At 45.3% G+C, this 6,687-nt stretch overlaps 1 protein-coding gene across 1 annotated transcript in view; it reads right to left on the minus strand.

Annotated features, from left to right (window-relative positions):
* The window catches only part of STAT6 (signal transducer and activator of transcription 6), a 56,774-nt gene extending 50,527 nt beyond the window's left edge, over positions 1-6,247 (minus strand). The window contains exon 1 of the mRNA XM_083729193.1: positions 5,957-6,247. The gene's annotated coding sequence lies outside the window, so the exon portion shown is untranslated. The remainder of the gene's footprint in view (positions 1-5,956) is intronic.
* Between the last annotated feature and the right edge of the window lie 440 nt (positions 6,248-6,687).

Genomic DNA, 6,687 nt, shown 5'->3' on the forward strand with positions numbered 1-6,687 from the left:
GAAACCGGATTGGTTGTCAGGGGGTGTGGCTAGCAGGGATATTCCAACTTTCCCCTCCCATGTTCACTGAATGGGGGGGGGGGAGGTAGTCCATCTGTAATGTTGTTCTTTCAAACCACTTTCAGCTCTCTGAAAAACTATTACATTCGCTTCAGGTTACAGACTCCGCTAACCCAGAAATAGTACCTTGGGTTAATAACTTTGCTTCAGGATGAGAACAGAAATTGCGCAGCAGCGGCGTGGCGGCAGCGGGAGGCCCCATTAGCTAAAGTGGTGCTTCAGGTTAAGAACAGTTTCAGGTTAAGAACAGACCTCCGGAACGAATTAAGTACTTAACCCGAGGTACCACTGTAAACTGACACATAAATATGAACTGACTTTGACCCAAGAACAGCAGCACATGCTTCCTCTCTCTCTTTCTCTCCAGTAGATTTACTCCATTTCCACTAGATGTTGCTGCCCTGCCAGAGATCCCCAAACACCTTCTGACCAAATGCAACCTACTGCAGGCACTGAGCCTCTATTAAAGGACCACAGGCTCTCTGATCACCTTGGTTTTAGAACACCCTCCTGCTGCTATCAGATGCCACATTCTCCACACCCTCTAGTCACAAATCCCAACATGTTTTGATTTTGCATTTCCTTTGACCATAATTGCTAATCATAACTGATTTTCAGTTTCAACCTAGAAATGCTAGGCTTGGCTCCTACCAGCAGCTCCTATCAGTGATGCAGGCAGCATGGGTGGCACACCGTTGCTCCCATGTCTCCCAACACTGTGAGCTGCGGGCATTTACCAAGTGGAGGTGGGGCGGGAAGAGACATGTTTGACCTGGTGTGGTGTGTAGCAGCAGAAAGAGCAGTTTGGCCCTGCCATCACAGGCCACACTGGGCCAAGATCCCTGCCTCTCGCCCCTTCCAGTCAGAGCCAGCAAGCACTGCGTTGGGCAGCTGGGAGAGCAAAGGTGCCCCACTGGTACCACTTCACAGGCAACTGCAACTGTCTCCGGTGTGTACAGCCATGCAATAAATCAACCATGAAGCAGGTGGATCATATCCACACCACGCCATGATCCTCCTGTTTCATGGTAGCTTTATTGCAGTGCTCCTATACACAGAAGCTCAGCCCAGGATGTTTGGGTATTTTTAAAAATTGTTGAATTGACTACAGTCAAACCTCAGTTCCCAAATGCCTCCGTTCTGAAACGTTTCAGCTCCCAAACTCCAAAAACCCGGAAGTAAATGCTCCAGTTTTTGAATGTTTATTGAAAGTTGAACGTCAGACACAGCTTCTGCTCAACTGCAGGAAGCTCTCGCAACCAATCGGAAGCCGCACCTCAGTTGTCAAACGTTTTGGAAGCTGAACAGGCTTCCAGAACAGATTATGTTCGACAACTGAGGTTTCATTGTATATGGTTCTAAATATTTAACTGTTTAATTAACTTTATAATTTTATTAAACAATTCCTATATTATTATTTTAAAAGAAACAGTTAAATCAATTAAAATACAAATTGCACCATGCAAAGTGCATGATATATAAGCCAAGAACCCAACCACCAAGTAGCCCAAGCATTCTTTCTGCACTGAATTCAGAACTTTGAAAGGAAATGTTAAATAGGCTCCACTTCATCTGAAAAACATCTGTTTGAATTCTATGTTCTCTCAGTTCAGTTTAATAAAACTTTTTCTCCATGATTGTGACATCCCAAGCAGCTTTTAAACAACTGGTACCCTACATTCCTTCCAACATCGACTTTTTCTTTCTTTACAGAAACTAAAACACATTCTGCCAAATAACATTATAACATTCTTCCCGCTTAACTATTTCTTAGGCATTTCCTTAAACTAAGATTAAAAGGGAAAAAGGCTTCAAATAGGATAGTGTGTGAAAGTAAGAAAAGGTGGCTTTGAAAATGAATTAAGGAATTGTCCATTTTCTTTATACTGACTCGTCAGATTAAAACTTCAATTAAAGGCAAAAAAATAAAATCACTTTATAGTTTAGTAGTCAGGAAATTATATTGTATTGCAGGATTTTGGCAATGATAACCCAAGACCAGGAAAGGAAGGAAATCAAGGCAGATTACGTAAGACCAATTCTCTCTCTCCTTGCTCCTTGGATGTACACAGAATTCCTAAGACTGTGCCTGCCCTGTCTGGCACAGTGGGTCCTAGGAAGGAGGTAGCCAGCAAGAGAATGAGGCAAAGACTTCTCTGGACCCTTCTCTTGTGGTAGACCAGAATTTGAAGAAGGTTGAAGACCTGGGTGGGAGCAGGAGGACAAAGGAGGTGCCTGATCCTGGTGCAGCTGCGGACACTGCCCTGGGCATTTCCAGTGAGCAGGGGAGGGGAGGGGAGGGAGGGTCTGTGCAGACCAAGGCCAGACCTTTTGCCTCCTCCTCTCTCCTTTCCACATTTGGGGAAGGGGGAATGTTGAAACCAGCAATTCTGCTGCACTCCGAACTTGCCACCTGGGCCATGTGCCTCTTTCATTCCCCCTGCCAGATCCAGCGCTGCAACAGCGCTTTGCCCACTTGCAATTCCCAGAAATTGGCATTCAGAGATATACCGCCTCCAACCGTGGAAATAGAAGGCAGCCACCATGGCTAGTAGCCACCGACGGCCCATTCATAGGCAGTAAAGCTATTACTACATACTGTGCAAGCACATTCCATAGTTTAACTCTGCACAGTGTGAAGAGCTACTTCACTTTGTCTACCCTCAATCTTCCAACACTTAGGTGCTATCCACACTGTACATTTGAAGCACATTCAACACACATTTGAAGCACATGGCTCCCTCCCCCAAAGAATCCTGGGAACTGTTGTTTATGAAGGGTGCTGGGAACAGTAGCCCTGTGAGTTGTAAGGTACAGCCTTAAACTGTGGGATTTATTGTCCTAAAAATCCAAGCTTCTTTGAAAGAAGTAAACCACAATCCTGGCAGCATTTTCTCAGACTTTTCCTGGACTTCCTTATGATTTTGGCAAACACAATATGCTGTATCTTACCATTTACACAATATACCCACCGATATTCTGCTTCCACTGTATTACACCACACAACTTGACACGGATCTTACTCATCTTCTGAGCAACCACCACCCACTGTCCCCAAAGCTGCAGGCTGTACACATTTTGCTGGTTAGGCAATCCTTCCCAAGGAAACCAAGTGAATAACGTATTTAAAACACTTCCCCTTTATTAGAGTCCCCACTGCCCCTTAGACCTTAGTACAGTTTGACAGGATGCCTCGTTGGGCAAGATTATGATCATGATTTCTGATTTTTATGCTACTCTTCAACCAGATTCCCATAGTGCTTCACTACAAGGATAATACTATTATTATGTAAGTACAAACGCCTAAATTTACCAAAAGTCTCAAAATCATAAGCTGTAGGATTAAAACTGTGTCTGAAAAGTTTGAGAAGATACAACAAAGCCTTTGCTTGGCCCCAAAAGGACATTAAAGTAGGTACAGACAGACCTCTCTAGGGAGAAAGGTGTTGAGATCTATCCTTAGCACATGCGGAAGGACATAAATAGCCTGGCTGTCCTTCAACCACCCTCCAGCCCAAGATGTTAAGTAATAATAATACTTAACACATATGCATTATCTTGCCATGATTCTGGTATTGCATGCGGAGGAGTGGAGCCTGAGATAAAAGCGATGAGACAACAATAAAGATTCATAATCAGATCTCCGGAATCAGGAGTGGGAAATTTTTTCAGTTGGAGGTTCACATTGCCTTCCCTTCTCAGAGGACCACAGGCCAGCAGTGGGCGGGACAATGGCAAAAGTGGGTGGAGAAACAAATATAAATTGTATCTTTGTACAGCTGTCCAGTTTCTACACATATCTGCACCCCTTTCTCTGTTCTTCATCCAGACAAGCAAGAGGCAAAATCTGATTTCAAGGACATGTTCCGGTCATGTGAAAATCTTTGGGGTGCAAAGCAGGGCCAGTGCAGGAATGTGGCTTGGGGAGAGTTGCAATGGTCAGATAGGAGAGGTCTGCAGGGTTGCATTTGGTTCCTGGGCCTAAGGTTCCCAACCTCTGCTTTAAATGTTTGTAAAACGCAGCCACAGTGGGCATGCACACAGACCCTAATCTCAGATTCAGGTTAGGGCCCTGATGCTTTGGAAGCGAGGTGGTGGGGATTAACCCTTTCTTTGGTGCTTTCTGCAACTTTACAAAGCCGTTTTACAGGAGATAAACCTGTAATTAGGCAATATGCCAGATGGGCATTTTATGCTAAAATATTTCTTGCTAGTTTGGATACATGAATTGAGAGCTTTATGCTGCCATTATGCTGCACCAAAATGAACTGTTGTTAGAATTGAGCATTATTGTATTAATTACTAAACTTGACTATTCTAGGAGTTTGGTCAGTTATTTGTTCCTGTAATAAACCTTATTGTTATGAAACATTGTTAGGAGCAAGACTACTGTGAATGTAGTGGTTCCTAACCAGGAGGCGTCACATCCACACAGACTGGGTCCTGTATTCATCGGGTTGAATTCTGTGCTCAGCTTATCACTGTGGCATCTGTATCTCTTGTGTTGACTTGCCTTCTACAAAAACAAATCAAAACTGAACTCGGGGAGAAATACTCCATTTAGGTGGCCCCTGGTTCATGAATGCATCTGATGAATTACACTTTGTATTTTTAAAATTCCTGCTTTTAACAGCCTTTTATGGGCAATTCTAAAGTTTGTTTTATTTTGTGTAAACCTCTGAGAAGTTTTGTACGTTACAAACCAATAGTATATAATTCTTGTAAAAGGAAAGAAAATGGAACGCTCCCTAGGCCACAGAGGCACAAGCCACAGAGATATATTTTAAGTTTGTGAGGCAACACACACTCTCTCTCGCGCTGTGTGTGTGTGTGGCTTCTCGGTGCAACATCCTGCTAACAAGTTTTCTGGAATTCCCCAACATAAATTTGCACATACGCTGCAAGCACATGCACCAGGACACACTTTCAAAGCACGTTTGTGAGCTGGGATTTGAATCTATTAGCAGTGACCTTTTTAGGAATAACGTTTTATTGGGTTTTATAAACAAAGATCATAGGAATAATAAATGATATAAATAAATAGACCAAGTCTTCTCATGTGATTTGTAAATCACAAGAATAGCATAATAAATGTGCAGCAATATCTACAACATAAGGTTCATCATTAGTGGTCAGCATCTAAGTTCTTGGTTTCTGAAATGGTTTAAACAAAAACAATGGGGGAACAGGATAGAACAGTTAACAGATAACATTCAACATCACATAGCTAAATGCCTAATCAGGAGCTCTTGTGATTGTGCTTAGATTATGTGTGAATAATGTCGTTTTTCTTTTACTTTACCAATGAAATAATATAAAGTGTTGGCCTATTGATAAACGGGAGGGGGAGCGTTCAAAGAGAAGAAAACATTTTCTGTTTGAATTTAAATTTAGACCAACCAGATTGAGTCAAATGCTGGTGGAGATGGGCTGCTCGTTTTCTGGAATACAGTACTGGCAATATGTTACGAAATTAAACAAGACCGGAGTAAAGTCACCCTTCTCGATCTGTCCACGTGTCAATTGTAGTTTATTTGTTAATAGCAGTGGCCCTTTTTCAAAAAGGCAGGGCGGCGAATTACAAATCTGGAACGAGACCCAAGCGAGCCTGGCACTGGCAGCTCCCAAACCTATTTACTTGGAGTAAGACCCGCTGAAGCCAGCATGTGCTCGGAAGCGTGCGCAGGATCGCCCCTCGTTCCCAAGGCGCCTTTTTCCTGGGCACCTTTGACGCGGACGGGCTCCCCGGCGCCCCCGCAGCCTCTTTTCCGCCCGCTAGGAAGCCACCTGGGCGCACCTGCGCGGCCCCTCGCCTGGCTCCGCCGCCACCCCGGACCCGGCAGCGCCATCCCGCCCGCCCCTCGCCCCGCGGCGCCTCTTGCCAAGTCGTGCCCACCTGCTTGAAGCCACCGGGCTCCCTTCGCTCGCTCTCTCGCTCGCTGCGCTCCTCGCCCGCCTCCAAAGAGTCGCCTGCCTCGAGCCCTCGAGTTTTTTAATCCACCTGCTTTTAATCCCCACTTTCGATCTTTGAAGGGAGGCGACGCCGCCGATCCCAGAAGCTGGGGGTGGATTTCCTACTTCGGACGCGGCGCTTTGGGGCGGGGCGCGATCGGGCGGGCATCAGAGCCCGGAATCGCAAAGCGAAAGGAGAGCGAGCGAGCGAGAAGCACCCCGGGATCCAGGAAGCAGGACGGGCCGGGGCGTCGGCGGGGCCTCCTCTCCGCGCGCGCGTGGCCCCCTTGCCTGGCAAATGTCCGGCAGCCCGCCAGACCAGCGCTTCCCAAATCCCTTTGGCTCGCGCGCCGGAGAAGCCCCGCGTTTATTGGGCGTGGGGCTTTTGCATATTTCTGCTGCGCTACTTAAAGTCGCCTCCAGACCCTCGTGGCAAAAGATGATGGCTAAACTTAGGAATTACTGTGAACAGATGGAAAATATTTCTATTAAAAATATTTCTTCCCTGTTCAGGGAAGTTTTAAATATTTAACACTGTATTGTTTTTAACACTTGATTGGGAGCTGCCCAGAGTGGCTGGGGAAACTCAGCCAGATGGGCAGGGTATAAATAATAATAATAATAATAATAATAGATATAGATATAGATGACTTGTCCTTTATATGCAGATCCAAA

Source organism: Podarcis gaigeae (genome assembly GCF_964106915.1).
Source record: "Podarcis gaigeae genome assembly, chromosome: 2".
In the NCBI taxonomy this organism is placed as follows: domain Eukaryota; kingdom Metazoa; phylum Chordata; class Lepidosauria; order Squamata; family Lacertidae; genus Podarcis; species Podarcis gaigeae.